This window comes from Cuculus canorus, chromosome 6 (assembly GCF_017976375.1).
Source record: "Cuculus canorus isolate bCucCan1 chromosome 6, bCucCan1.pri, whole genome shotgun sequence".
In the NCBI taxonomy this organism is placed as follows: Eukaryota; Metazoa; Chordata; class Aves; order Cuculiformes; family Cuculidae; genus Cuculus; species Cuculus canorus.
Genome location: NC_071406.1, coordinates 40539530 through 40553658, shown reverse-complemented (window position 1 = coordinate 40553658; position 14129 = coordinate 40539530). Strand labels below are relative to the sequence as shown.

At 49.4% G+C, this 14129-nt stretch overlaps 1 long non-coding RNA gene across 1 annotated transcript in view; it reads left to right on the top strand.

The window, feature by feature from the left end:
• The window catches only part of LOC128852576 (uncharacterized), a 103617-nt gene extending 91903 nt beyond the window's left edge, over positions 1 to 11714 (top strand). Inside the window, exon 7 of the long non-coding RNA XR_008450536.1 lies at positions 11045 to 11714. This is a non-coding gene — a long non-coding RNA (uncharacterized LOC128852576). The remainder of the gene's footprint in view (positions 1 to 11044) is intronic.
• Positions 11715 to 14129: the final 2415 nt, after the last annotated feature.

The following is a 14129-nucleotide window of genomic DNA, read 5'->3' as shown; positions in this document are numbered from 1 at the left end:
CTTTCTTCCAATGTGTGCGTTTCCCGGTGACAGTCGATGCACCAAATCCAATGGGTCTGCAACATTGATGTGACTGTGGCCTCTGAGCATGGCTGTTCTCTCTAACCCAACCAACAAGGACATCCTTGCTTCTTCTCTCCACCTGACCAGCCTCTTGGTTGGCATGAAAGGTCTTTGTTTCATGTAGCAAAACACAGTGGCAAAAAGCACCAAAAAGACAGTTATGGGCACGCTTGCACATAAAAACTGCCAAATGAACCCCTGGGAGACCGGTGGCCACTGTCCTAGGACCTGCGGCATAAAGCAGGGCTTGTAGGTGCCTGTTTGGCCCAACAAACCCTATTATAGCAGCAAAGGAAGAGGCGTCTGTGCCTCAGCCAGGTGCTCTGCATGAAGGCAGCGTTGGGCAGAGCCAATTAGGATTAGGCGGCAGCAGCTGCCTGTGAAAGCCTGGCTGAGGAAGCAGGTGGGATGGTTAGATGAGCAAGTAACCGTGCGTGGGTGAACATGGGTAGTGAGAAAGAGCGAGCTTGGAACTGTAACTTTCTACTGAATTTTTTTCTCTCACCTGCTTTACCAACGAATGTTAGGCAGGATGCTGACCTGAGCTGGGGCTTGACCAGATGAGGCTCCGTTTCTACTGACAGAGCTTTTAGGGGCCTTCCAACACCTGGTGGTGGGGATCTTGGGTGTGGCTGGAGCCTACCTAGAGTATAGATTGCTTATTCCTCGTTAATAGCGAGCAGGCAGCCTGGAAGTTAGCGAGGTTTCTTTTGGTATGGGCAGAAAAAAGCTGCTTTAGATGCAAACTGCTCTCTGATAGCTTCTTCAGCAGATGCTGTTAGTGGAGTGGTGTTTCCCAAAGAGCATCCTGGACTTACGCCTCTTGTATTAGGGCTATAAACCAGAAATGCAAGCACTCTTTCTGTGTTTTGGGCAGTTAAACCTGAGTGACTGAGAGGTCAGGTGCTTGGCTTTGCAGAGGGTGAGAGGGAAACGAGCAGCAACCAAAACAGCCGTTACCTTATATCCATGCCAGGCACCCAGGGATGTTCCCTGGCCCTATGCATCCACGCAGCATATTTTTCTTGCCAAAAGTAGACCTCTTTTCTTGCCAAAAGTAGCCTCCCTTTCTCTGTTATGCTGGTAGCTAACCCAGACCAACCGAATGTGTGAAATCCCACAGGGGAATGCTCATTCCAGGACAGGAATAGAGATTTTATTTTAAACTCCTACAAACTGAGATCATCTATGTTTAAATAGGTATTTGTATATCTGGATAAAAGTGTCCATGTGGGAAGTGGCATTCAGATGGCTAAAAACTCACGTCTTAGACATTTAGCTCATCCATACAGACAAGTACATGGTGTAGAGATGACATCCCACGTGCGCTGTTGTAATCTGGATGAGGCTATGCAGGCTTGAAATAGTGTTTCATGTCTCCTCGTCTTGTTACTGGTTGTGTATATCTTTTTAAACAACTCAAATTTCCTACTTGGCAGCCAGTGGGACCAGTGTATGATTCCTACAGTGTTCACAGAATCACAGAATCACAAGGTTGGAAAGGACCCATTGGATCATCGAGTCCAACCATTCCTAACACTCCCTAAACCATGTCCCTCAGCACTTCATCCACCCGTTCCTTAAACACCTCCAGGGAAGGCGACTCGACCCCCTCCCTGGGCAGCTGTTCCAGTGCCCAATGACTCTTACTGTGAAGAATTTTTTTCTGATATCCAACCTGAACCTCCCCTGACGGAGCTTCAGGCCATTCCCTCTAGTCCTGTCCCCTGTCACTTGGAGAAGAGGCCAGCTCCCTCCTCTCCACAACCTCCTTTCAGGCAGTTGTAGAGAGTAGAGGTCTCCCCTCAGCCTCCTCTTCTCCAGGCTAAACAACCCCAGCTCTCTCAGCCGCTCCTCGTCAGACTTCTTCTCCAGCCCCTCACCAGCTTCGTTGCTCTTCTCTGGACACGCTCCAGAGCCTCAACATCCTTCTTGTGGTGAGGGGTCCAGAACTGAATACAGTACTCAAGGTGCGGTCTCACCAGTGCTGAGTACAGAGGGAGAATCACCTCCCTGGACCTGCTGGTGACCCCATTTCTGATCCAAGCCAAGATGCCGTTGGCCTTCTTGGCCACCTGGGCACACTGCTGGCTCATGTTCAGTCGGCTGTCAACCAGCACCCCCAGGTCCTTCTCTTCCGTGCAGCTCTCCAGCCACTCTTCCCCCAGTCTGTAGCTGCACAGGGTTGTTGTGCCCCAAGTGCAGGACCCGGCATTTGGCCTTGTTAAACCTCATGCCATTCAGATAGCCGTCTCAAGGCTGTGGATCTAGTTAAAGACAATAAAACAGTCTCTGTCCCATGGTATGGGGCTCTTTGCATCACATCTTGTCATTCTGTATAATTTAGCAATTAGGAAATTGGGAGGCTCAGGTTTAAGGGGCTCCTTTGTATTCCCAGCCTATAGCAGGCAAGGGCTTGCAAACCTGATGAAATATACGGCAGATTCCTGGGTTATGTTATGTCCCTAGTTCACAAGCACTCCAGGTGAACAGTTATGGAAATTATTAATATTTAGACAGTTGAACATGAGCCAGCAGTGTGTCCAGGTGGTCAAGAATGCCAGTGGCATCTTCGCATGTATCAGAAACAGTGTGGCCACCAGGAGCAGGGCAGAGATTGTGGCCCTGTACTCGGCATTTGTGAAGCCACACCTTGAATCTTGTGTTCAATTTTGGGTTCCTCGCTCTAAGAAGGACATTGAGGGGCTGGAGCGTGTCCAGAGAAGGGAAACGGAGCTGGGGAAGGGGCTGAGAACAAGGGTTATGAGGAGTGGCTGAGGGACATGGGGTTGTTTAGCCTGGAGAAAATGAGGCTGAGGGGAGACCTTATCACTGTCTGCAACTCCCTGAAAGGAGGTTGTGGTGAGGTGGGTGCTGGTCTCTTCTCCCAAGTAGCAAGTGATAGGATGAGGGGAAATGGCCTCAAGTCACACCAGAGGTAGCTCAGATTGGGTATCAGAAAAATTCTTCAGTGAAAGGATTATGGGGCTCTGGAAGGGGCTGTTCAGGGAAATGGTGGATTCACCATCCCTGAAGGCGTTTAAAAGATGGGTAAATGAAGTGCTTGGTGATGTGGTTATAGTAGTGGACTTGATCTCAAAAGTCTTTTCCAATCAAAGGATTCTGTGATCGTAGGAAAAGAATCCGGCCCAAATAATATGGTGGGAATGCCACTACAGCAAAACTTTTGCAGGCTCTGGACAATGCTGCGTGGATGGAATTTAGAATCTCCGTTCAACTTCACAAACTGCGGTGTTTTCATCTCAAGGAAACTGGATTGAAATTAGATATTGGGGTTTTTTTGTTAGTGGAGGCCTCCCTGTCAGCTCTGAAGCTCAGCTATTTAGGGGCGAGCCTATGCGGATATGTCAGTGGTGTAGCCAACTATTAGCTAAGTTGGCTGCAGAATTTGATCTCTTACATATTTCTCTTTAATAGAAACAGAGCAATCAACAAATTTAGTGGTTATTTATGTTTCAGATAACTCCCTGCCCTCTCTTTGGGGAAAACCTTCATTGTTCCTTTATGCCCAAGGAATTATTTAATGTGAAAGCCTCTCTGATAACCAACATAAAATAATATGTTGAGGTGGCAGAGGCCACACTGATGTCTTAAAAGCCCTTTCCTCGCTGTGCTGTGGGGCAGAGCCCTAAATAGTGGCTGTTGGAGCAGCACATGGGCCCACCCATTTGTGTGGTCCAGGCTGCTCTCCTGCCCTTGTGCTGCTTCTCCTAAAATTCTCCAGCCATGACCTTACTGCAGCTATTTCCACTCCAGTAAATCGCCTTGCCTGCGCGAGGCGGTGTTGTTAATTATGTCACGCGAAGACAAATTTACAGTGTGGAATAACAGTAAAAAAAATATTCCTACTTGAAATCACGTGAGATGTACGCTTGGCGGCCTCTCGGTAAATCACAGCCAGCTCCACGCGCTGGGCTGGTGGGCTCTTCCCACCCACTGGCAAAGGCTGTGGTTCTTGATGCTGGTGGAGTGCTCCGAGCCTGATAACGAACATACATCAATCCAAGTAGATGAAAAATCTGTTTGTAGATTCCCAAGTGTTGACTTGTTTGTCTGCGTTGGTGGCACCGTAGTTTCTGCTGGTGGTGGTGGGAAATAATCTACTGGCATCTGAAAACATGACTTATCCAGGAGGAAATCTGCCCAGGATGCATTGGCTGGGGATGGAGCAGTGACTTAGGTGCTTGGTGGTCTCTGCTGAACTGTCTTTATCCCTCTGCACCTCCAGGATGACCTTTAGTCATCCCTTATCTGAAGAGGACCAGGACAATTGGTGGTGGTGTGTCTTAGACACAGGAGATTACCCCATAGCCTGGGGATGGAGCCCTCCCATTTTGGGAGCGACCTGGAAAGCTCAAAGGGGAAATAGGAGACGCCCAGCGACTCTGGCATTTGCTTAATGGAGCCGGCAGCTATGGTTGGACCTGTAATTTCCCGAAGATCAAAAGCACAGTTGAAAGCAGCTATTTGACAGCAATCCAAGGTGTTTTAGGGTGTACTTCCCCTACCAATCTCATTTCTTTCTGAAGAAAAGACAGGCTCACCTGACATATCTCCTCGGGCATCACCCGAGCTGGGCTGGATTAGTACCATCCCCAGCTGATGGCTTTCCTTTCCCTGTTCCTACCACTGTTGACCTTCGCCGTTCAGCTGGAAAAAAAGCCAAAGTGAAGTTTCCAGCTGAAGTAATGTGAGCCTGAGGTGGGGGGATCCTGGTACGGCATTGTCCAATAGTTGGGCTTCTCTTGTTCCAAGGAAGGAAATCCAAGTTCAGCTGTCCAGGAGTTTCTTATGCCTAAGAGATGCTCAGCGTGAGCTCCCACGCCGAAATTTGGCAACATCTTGAGCCCTTTCTGCAAAAATCTTTTGCAGTCAGTGTTTTCAGTAAGCAGCAAGTCTGAGTTGGGTTGGGTGCCAGGGAAGTACTCGCTGAAGGAAAACCAACAGTTTAGGAATGATCAATTTAAACAAGAAGTATGAAATGCCTCCCCTGGAATATGGCTGTTTTTCCATTTCCTGACCTTCCAGTCACTTCCAAGGCTGCTGCTGTGTGAATTCACTGAGCAAACATCTCTCGTTACCTCCCACTTGCATGCTGTGTGGTGTCCCGGAGTCTGGACACCTATCCAGGCACCTCAATCTTCCTTTCAAATCCAGCTCTGCTGGCTAACGCGCCGTTATGGATTTTCAGCACCAAGCAAGCATCCCTCACAGATATTTATGGCAATTCAGCTCTTGGCTGTATTCAGTGTAGTCCTGCATCATCCTCGGAACAGCAAAAAGCATCCATGGTGCCTGCAGACAGCACACCAGCAGGCAAAAGGCGTGCCAGAAAGACCTGATGCTTCTTCTGTCCTCCATCTCGCTGAGAAATGGTGGTAGTGGTTAGTAATGAGGGCCTCCTTCCAACGCTTTCTTGTTCAATGTGTGTTTTCAGTTGACTTTCAAGACAAGAATTTCACTGCTGTTTCCAGGAGACCGAAGAAAAACCTGGATCTGCTTCAGTGGGGCCATCTACCTTACCGTACGGTGCTGCTGGGTGGGCGCTCTTTTGGCAAAGTGCTGCGCCCCTGCTACAGAGCACGGGGAGGTTTCCCACCCTGAGGTGGTGGAGACCGCTGGGGCACCACCGCTTCCAGGTCAGAGGAACCCAAAGGACTTGCCTGGATGCAGCAATTGCTCCTGGGACCACTTTTTAAGTGGAAACCTTTGGCTTTGGAGGTCTCCCAAAGCAGAGCAAGTCCAAAGAGTGGTTGCAGCCATTGTCACCGCAATAAAACATGCCTTGACAGCCCCAGGAAAAACTTAAGTGGTTGAGTCGTCATCCCTGGAGGTATTAATTTCAGGAAAAAAATTTCGTGGAAGGAGTCATCAGCACTGGAACAGCTGCCCAGGGAGATGGTTGAGTCGCCTTCCCTGGAGGTGTTTAAGGAACGGGTGGATGAAGTGCTGAGGGACATGGTTTAGGGATTGTTAGGAACGGTTGGGCTCGATGATCCAGTGGGTCCTTTCCAACCTGGTGATTCTATGATTTAAGAATCGGGCGGATGAGGTGCTCGGGGGTATGGTTTAATAATGGACTGTTACAGTTGGACCAACGATCTCAAAAGTCTTTTCCAACCAAATGATTCTAGGATCTTGAGCCACACTTAGTGCTCCGATGGCAGCTGTTGAATATTTGGGCTGCAAAGCCTTTTGGGAGCTGAGGGCATCCCATCTTTGCTGTGGATGCACGTGATGACCGTAAGTGTGGTCCAACAGGCAGTGGGAAGACCCAGTGTGTCCTGAGTCTCCGTGCACACGGCACTCCTGAAAGCGGAGCTGCCCATCGTCAGCTCGGCCATGGTGGGCTCGTGTGTCTGTCTCCCTTCTTGTTCTCCTTTCCATCTCTGGTGAGACAGCCCCGGTTAAAATTACCCTGGTATAATGCCTCGGGGCTTTTATTTTTTGACATTACATATGGAAGGCAGCTGTCAATTAGCAGCTGAAAAAATAGCCCGCGGTGCTAATGAGAGCAAATCTAATAGAGACCTCTTCCAAATTGTTTCCATCCATTTTTTTTTTCGGGGCTTTTAATTGCTGTCATATTAGAAGGATGCCAGAAGGAAAGACACAAGGGAAAAGCCCCCTTTGAAGGTAGACTCCTCTCTGCCAGGATTGAGTCAGAAGCAGGTTTTTTTCCTCTGAATTTCATTTACAGGAGTTTCTCAAGTCATTTCCAAAGTTACATTTGGAGCTGGGCCCTGGCCAGCTCCTGCAATCCCTTTTTTTTCCCTGAAGCGAGGACAGGACCGGGATGTTACACCAGCCACCACGGCTGGATTGAAGGCTGGGGACAGATGCTGTCTCCCACCCACCCGCAGTGCTTGATTTTGACTTCTTTTTGTTTGTTTTTGAAGGAGTGTGGTCAAAAAGAGATTATTATGTCCTGAAACAGCAATGGCACCGTACTTAATATTTATAAATTCTTAACGAAGAAAAGGCTTCTTAATTATCATGTTGGTAAAGGAGCCCCAGTGTAGATGCTGTGGGCAGGAGCGAGAGGAAAACAAGGAAATGAATGAGGAAAGAGCAGCATGAAAAAGAAAATGGAATTACTAATGAAATATATATGTATGCATATATATATGTATATTTACTTATGAAATATATATGTAGGTAGATCAGTTTAATCCTGACGTGTATGTAAGCATATTCAGCTCTTTATTTCTGGCAATGGATGTATTTACCTGAGGGGCTGTTCCTGGTTTCCCCTTTTGAAGTGGAGGGTGAATGGCTGCTTTCCCATGGCTACAGCAGCGGGTTGGAATGGTTTGGGTTGGAAGGGACCTTAAAGATCATTCAATTCCAACCCCCTTTGCCACGGGCAGGGACACCTTCCACTGGATCAGGTTGCTCACAGCCTCATCCAGCTTGGCCTTGAAGACTTCCAGGGATGGGGCAGCCACAACTTCTCTGGGCAACCTGGACCAGGACCTCTCCACCCGTGTCACCCTTATGTCACCCAGCGTTCATTTTCTTCCTCTCAGGAGCTTGTGGCTCTGTAAATACTATTTTCTCTCTGCTTTTCTGTCTGCATCACCATCCTGGTTTGAAGGTATCCATCATCTGAGTGCTCCTTCAGTGTCTGGCCTCCTATGATTGTTCGCTTCGGGATCTGAGCGGTGGTGGATGTGCTTTGCTCAGCTTTCGGCTAATACAAGAGCTACAGGACTGTGGAGGGCAGGAGAACACATGCACTTGAAGCTACTTGAGAAATAAGGATTAAATGGAGATAAGAGGTAGGGTGTAGGTGGAGATAAGGAGCTGTAGCACTCGTGGTGTTACCCCAGGGTAGGGTGTAGGAGGCGCTTGACTTGATAAACAGGCTGATTAAAACACAAATAATACAGGAGTTATCAGACAAGGCATCTGTCTGGCTTTGGGGGCTGATATATGCTCTTTGGTTTGCACGATTAAGAAGGTATCCAAGAGTTTGGTACAGGAATACTTGAGGAGAAGACTCAAGAGGTTCCTATGGATGAAGCCCAGTGCACAGGTTTTATAAATATACACCTCTGATAAAATCTGGATTCTAAAAGGGTGATATTGGAGAAGGTTGGGCTAAGGGTGAGCAAGTCCAGCACATCTCAACACGGTCATTAAACACACATTTAAAATGACCTCATGGCTTCATGACGGCAGCCACGAGGCCATGGACTGCAGCGGCCCCAGCACTGGGGGCTTCCTGCTGCCTGCAGCAGATAAGGAAGCCACAGGCAAACCAGTTCATCTCCTTGACATGCCACGAGTGCGTCGTTTCTGTGAGGTCTCAGCCACCCTGGGGTCAGCTGTGAGCCCAGAGGCGTGTTTCAGCTGGCAAAGGGTTTTCCTAGGGTGGAGCATGCTTTCCTCAGCCCCACTGTAAATCACTTGTCAGGAAGGGGATGGGAGGAGATGCTGTTTGCCGATGTCTTGGAGCCTGCTGGGACTGAGTTACATTAATTAAAACCTGATGCATGATTTTAATCTGTGGGGGCACTGCTCGCTGGTGCCAGGGGCTGAAATCCTCCTTGGGGAAGCTGCTTCCATGAATTTCCCAGCGTGGCATTTGCCCCTTTCTGGGGCCATGGGGCCATGCTGTCCCTGCCGTCGGCTGCTCGGGGTGCTGGGATGGGTGGCGAGGACATGGATGGTGGGTTTCTCCAGATGCAGCAGCCCTTGGGGCAGAGCATCCTTTTAGCTTTTAGGGCTTGCTTAGCAAAACAAGAAAAGGCATTTCCTCCTGGCTTCTTCCATGATGCTTGGCCCATCCTGCGTTCCACCAGCATGGCTTAAATAGGGGCTAATGCACCAAGTGTGCCTTTAATGACCTTGAGACAGTAGCAGCTTAGCTAAATAAACTTTCCCCAGCTGCACCCGCCTGGAAACAAGCCTGCTCAGCTGCTTCCCATGCCGGCTCCTTTTTCTGGACCCTCCTTGTGAATCTGGGCCAGATTGGGACAAACCAGGGGTGACCCTGACCCAGGGAACACGCAGTCCGGAGAACTCTGGGTCCTGCCTGGTGGTACCGCAGGGAGAGTGCAGGGTGAGCAGTTTTTGTCTTAGGACACCTGCCCTGGAGCCAGCAGAGAATGCTGCTCCACACAGCCAAGGGTCAGGCTGGGAAGGCGTGGACATCTGGCCCGAGATTGGATCTTTGCCTGGCTGGAGTCAAAACTGCTTGCTGTGGGAGCACAAGCTCAACAGCAGAGGGACGGGGGAGAGGAAAAACAGATGAGGCTCCTGTCTATGAACCTGATGCTCCCCAGGATGACCATAAGTACCTTCACCACCTCCTCTGCCCTTGCTGGGGTCTCTTCCAGTGTTTGGACATTGATGACTTTCAGTGTAGGTGTGCAACATCTCAGCTGAAACCCTTGCCTTCACATAAAATCACACTGTAGCATGATATCTGATTCCTTCACCTGTAAATCCTTGCAAGATGAAGCCCTTTCTCCCCTCAGGTTCATGGAGTACCAAGTGCTTGGTCACCAGCACGTGGGAGGTGGGTGGACCTGGAGCCTTTACCCCATCCATCCCTCCCTGGACTGCGTTTACCCAGACCATCTGTGAGGTCGTGAACCCCCAGCACTGCTGCAAGCCCACGTGTGTGGGGAACAGCGGGGACGGAGTGGTCCAAGAGCCAAGCCAGCCATCTGTTTTATTAAATGCCACGCGTGCTTTCCGTTTTTTAAGAGGGGACGGAACAAAACAACCCTTCGTGACATAACGGCTTGGGAATTCCTATGGACCTGGCTCCTTCACTGGGCTGAAAGTTGGCTCTGCACAGCCGAGGAGAGCCGGGCACAATAAAAGGGGCTCTGTACGCAGCTTCCCAGCACTGCAGGATGGGCACAGACCCGGAGCGGGAGAGGGAATGCCAGCAGGGGAGTTTTCCAGTTTTTATTTATGTTTGATAAATGCCAAGGGGAATCAGGGATCAGAAACGCAGGGGTGAGGCTGGTTCAGGTAGGCTCAGGCGCAGGGAGGTGAGGCTCAGGAACCTTAGGAGACAACTGGGAGTGGAAAAAGGTTTCAAGTACGTGCTGATGCTTTGGGTTCTTTTTGCATACAGTCGTGGAGGGTGTTTTTTTGGCCAAGAAGGCCAACGGCATCTTGGCTTGTATCAGAAATGGGGTCACCAGCAGGTCCAGGGAGGTTATTCTCCCTCTGTACTCAGCACTGGTGAGACCGCACCTCGAATACTGTGTTGAGTTCTGGGCCCCTCACCACAAGAAGGATGTTGAGGCTCTGGAGCGTGTCCAGAGAAGAGCAACGAAGCTGGTGAGGGGGCTGGAGAACGTCTGACGAGGAGCGGCTGAGAGAGCTGGGGTTGTTCAGCCTGGAGAAGAGGAGGCTGAGGGGAGACCTTATTACTCTCTACAACTGCCTGAAAGGAGGTTGTGGAGAGGAGGGAGCTGGGCTCTTCTCCCAAGGGACAGGGGACAGGACAAGAGGGAATGGCCTGAAGCTCTGCCAGGGGAGGTTCAGGTTGGATATCAGAAAAAAATCCTTCACAGTAAGAGTCATCGGGCACTGGAACAGCTGCCCAGGGAGGGGGTGGAGTCGCCATCCCTGGAGGTGTTTAAGGAACGGGTGGATGAAGTGCTGAGGGACATGGTTTAGGGAGTGTTAGGAATGGTTGGACTCGATGATCCAATGGGTCCTTTCCAACCTGGTGATTCTGTGATTCTGTGATTCTGTTTTGCCAGGTGTTTCCATATTGTGCTCAGCTGTCTGCTTTGTGGGGTTTTATACATGTGGTCAGTGTTTAAGGTGGACTCGGGACAAGCTAGAGGAGGGGAAATATTGTCCCATGGTGCCAGGAAGAAGCAGGACAGGTCTTGGGGCAGCAGGACTGCTCCCCAGTGCAAAAATGGGCTGCCAGGGACATTGTGCCCCAAAGGGCACTCCTCACTGGGACTTGATCCTTATGCAGGTACATCCAGAGGTGCCCGCATTCATATGAAGAGCCAAAGGTGGCAGGAGGAGATGCACAACAGATGATCAAGGTCTGTCTGTCCGTCTGTCCATCCATCCATCCCCTGAAGTAGCTGATGTGTTAGCCCTGTTAAGGACTCGCCATGGGACTAAATTTTCTCTCTCTTACCTGATGAAGGTGCTGGATTTAGGTGTGAGGTGAGAGCTCTTCCGTTGTATTGAGCACAGAGTCAAAATCCCTTGTTTGCTCAAACTGAGATGAAATAAACGTTTTCTTCAGCTTGAGCTCCTGGCAGCTTTCCTGGGACAGTTGGTCAGAGGCACTGGTGTCAGCCGTTACGGTCCTCCTTTGCACGCAGTCCCCGTGCCCACAGAACTGGAAAACAAGGCAATTATTTCCTCCCTTGCTTGGCTGCCTTGCCTCCAAGGATGGGATGCAAGTGAGCTCAGCGCCCCCACTTCCCTGCAGCCACACTTTGCCTTTACTCTTGGGACCCAGCAGCAAAGCCAAGCTGATATCAGGGTGGAAACATCTCCCTGGTGGTGCAAGCTGAGGCATTCCTGCGATGCTTTGGGTCTGATGAAGTTGGGAGGAGACCAAGACTCAACAACAGGGAAAGGCAGCATCAATGATGCCTTTTTCATGGATACATTAACACATACCCATCTTGTTGCCTTCCCTCCCGGGAATTTCTGACCCCTGTCTAAACCAGCCTCAGGCCTGGACTAGCTCTAATGCAATCCAATAATTATCTGCAGGCTGGACCCACAAGAACGTAAACCATTGCTGGCAAATCTGGTGGAATGGGCAACCATACCGGCCCCATGGAGGAGTCAACCAATGCATCACCGCTCCGCTGCAAAAACAAACACCTTGGAGGGCTCCTTTGAGGTGAATAAGACTTTGGTGCGTGACGAGCACAGGCAGGGTGAGCTGCCCCTTGGCTTTGTGTCAGGGCTGTCGCTGGTCCTGTTGGAGCAGCCCTTGGGCTTCAGGTGCTTCCTGTGATTGCCACCACCCATGAAAGCAGTGTAGTCCAGAACTGGAGGTGTTTGCCCAGTTTCTTCTTTTTTTTTCTTTTTAAAGATGTCATCTGGGAGATGATGAACTCCCATCATCTGGGAGACCTTCCCTGCCTTGTTTAGAAGTATTCTCTGAAGAGGGCTGCTCAATATCAGCCTCGGGTAGTTTCCAGGACAGTGGAGAAGACTGTGAAAAGACCTGCCTGTGGCTTAAGCCTGTGGCAAAAAATATGAAGTGTCGGAGAGGTGCTGGTGTAGGGAGCAAGAAGTGTCGGGAGATGGCCATGATGTGATGTCAGGCATGCTCTGCCCTCCCCTCCACCTGGGAACAGCATGAGGTGTTCATCCCTCCACTCATCCCGCAAGCTGAAGTCTCTGCAGGTGTTAAAGACATCAAATGACCACCCTCCTGCTGGTGTTTATCCATCTGCCTGCATTCCACAGCTCATATTTTTTGAGCTGTAGGACAAATGTGAAGAGTAACAGGGCATTGCTAAGGGCACCCAGAGAAGCAAATAACCCACAGGTGGGATGGGGCTGGGTCCAGGATTCTGCAGCACTTGTGTAGTCCAAGGCACAAGCTTGGAAGTGACAACTCCAATGATGTTTAAGTGGGGGGTGAAAAAAAACCACAGTGAGCCCTCCAGAATTATATCAGTGGAGCTGCAGGAGGAAAAGCTATTTCTTCCAGAAACCTCCCTTAAATTTGCAGTCCAAAATACTTCCCGCGCCTCTTGCTCAACAGCATTCTTCAGGGGAAATGGTTTTCTTCCCAAGAAAAGCAGCGGTTTCACAGGGAAGAGAGAGGTGCAGGCGACAGCCGGGTTTTGGGTCTAAAATCCTAATCTGAGTGTACTTAAAGCCAAGAGCTCCTGGATGATGTCCACCTCCTGCCATGCCCTTTCACTGCAGGAGAAGGATCCTTGTGTTAAGAAGTCCCTCTGGAAAGATATTGGGGTTATGCCATCTGCCTTGCCTCCTCCGTGGGTGTGAACTGGCACAACCTCATCAACTTCAGGGCAGCCCTTGGCTTTGGATGCGCTTCTGTAATCAGCTCTATAAATAAAAGAAGAAGGAGAATGACAAATGACACCCAAAGTTATCCATCCATCCAGGGTAGATTACTCACAGGCACTGCGTGTAAGTGACCTTGAGAATAAATTCCAGCTAAATTCTTTTAAAACTTTGAGGAGGGGAGGGGAGGTGGAACAAACCAAGCTTAAAATTAACACTTCCAGACTCTTAACTCCTATCCAGCAGAAAAAGGAGAGATCTGCCCGCGTCTCCTATGGGAAAGAGCAGGATGGAATGTCCATAACCAATATATATCACCTATGAGGGCTTCCAAAAGCAATTAGTGCTCACCAGCCGTCTGAGGGCATTTTCCAGCCATTTGGAAGGAAGCATGAGCAGATGCTTTGAAAATCCAGCTCTAGAAATGTGCTTCATCAGGACAAAGCAGAACTTAATTAGGGCTGGCTGGAAGGTTTTTTCTCTGCAAAGCTTCTCTCGTGCAAAGCAGATCTTTGGCCAGAATGGGAAGATTTTTAGGAACGGGGTGGATGCTGTCTTTTAAATGTGTTCTTTGGAAAAACTGCTCCTTTGGGGGCTTTGAAGCGTTTTGGGTATTTATTCATTTGACTGTCAATGAAACGTTTTTTTCACAGAAACTGCCCTGGAAATGGAGCCTTTCCAGGCGTGGTGGGGTGACGGATGGATATTTTCTATGAAAATCAGCAAAGATTTTTCGGCTTCCCATTCAAAGGGGAGGCTTCAATTGCTGGCACAGCAGTTGATCAATCCAGCCTCGTGCTTCAAACTCAACAACCTCGGTAACCAAATAAAGATATATTTTCAATATATATTACTGGTTATACGTAATTTAACAAATGTATTCCTCCTGCTCCTTTTGCCTTACTTCCCACAGAAGACGTTTTAACAGCTCAAGCGATGTTGCTTTTATGATGCACAAGTCATTTCACTAAGCAGCATGATGAAAGTTTGTTCAGGCAGGAATTTCATTAACTTCAGGGTCCTTGTTGCACTTAGCGGCATCAGGC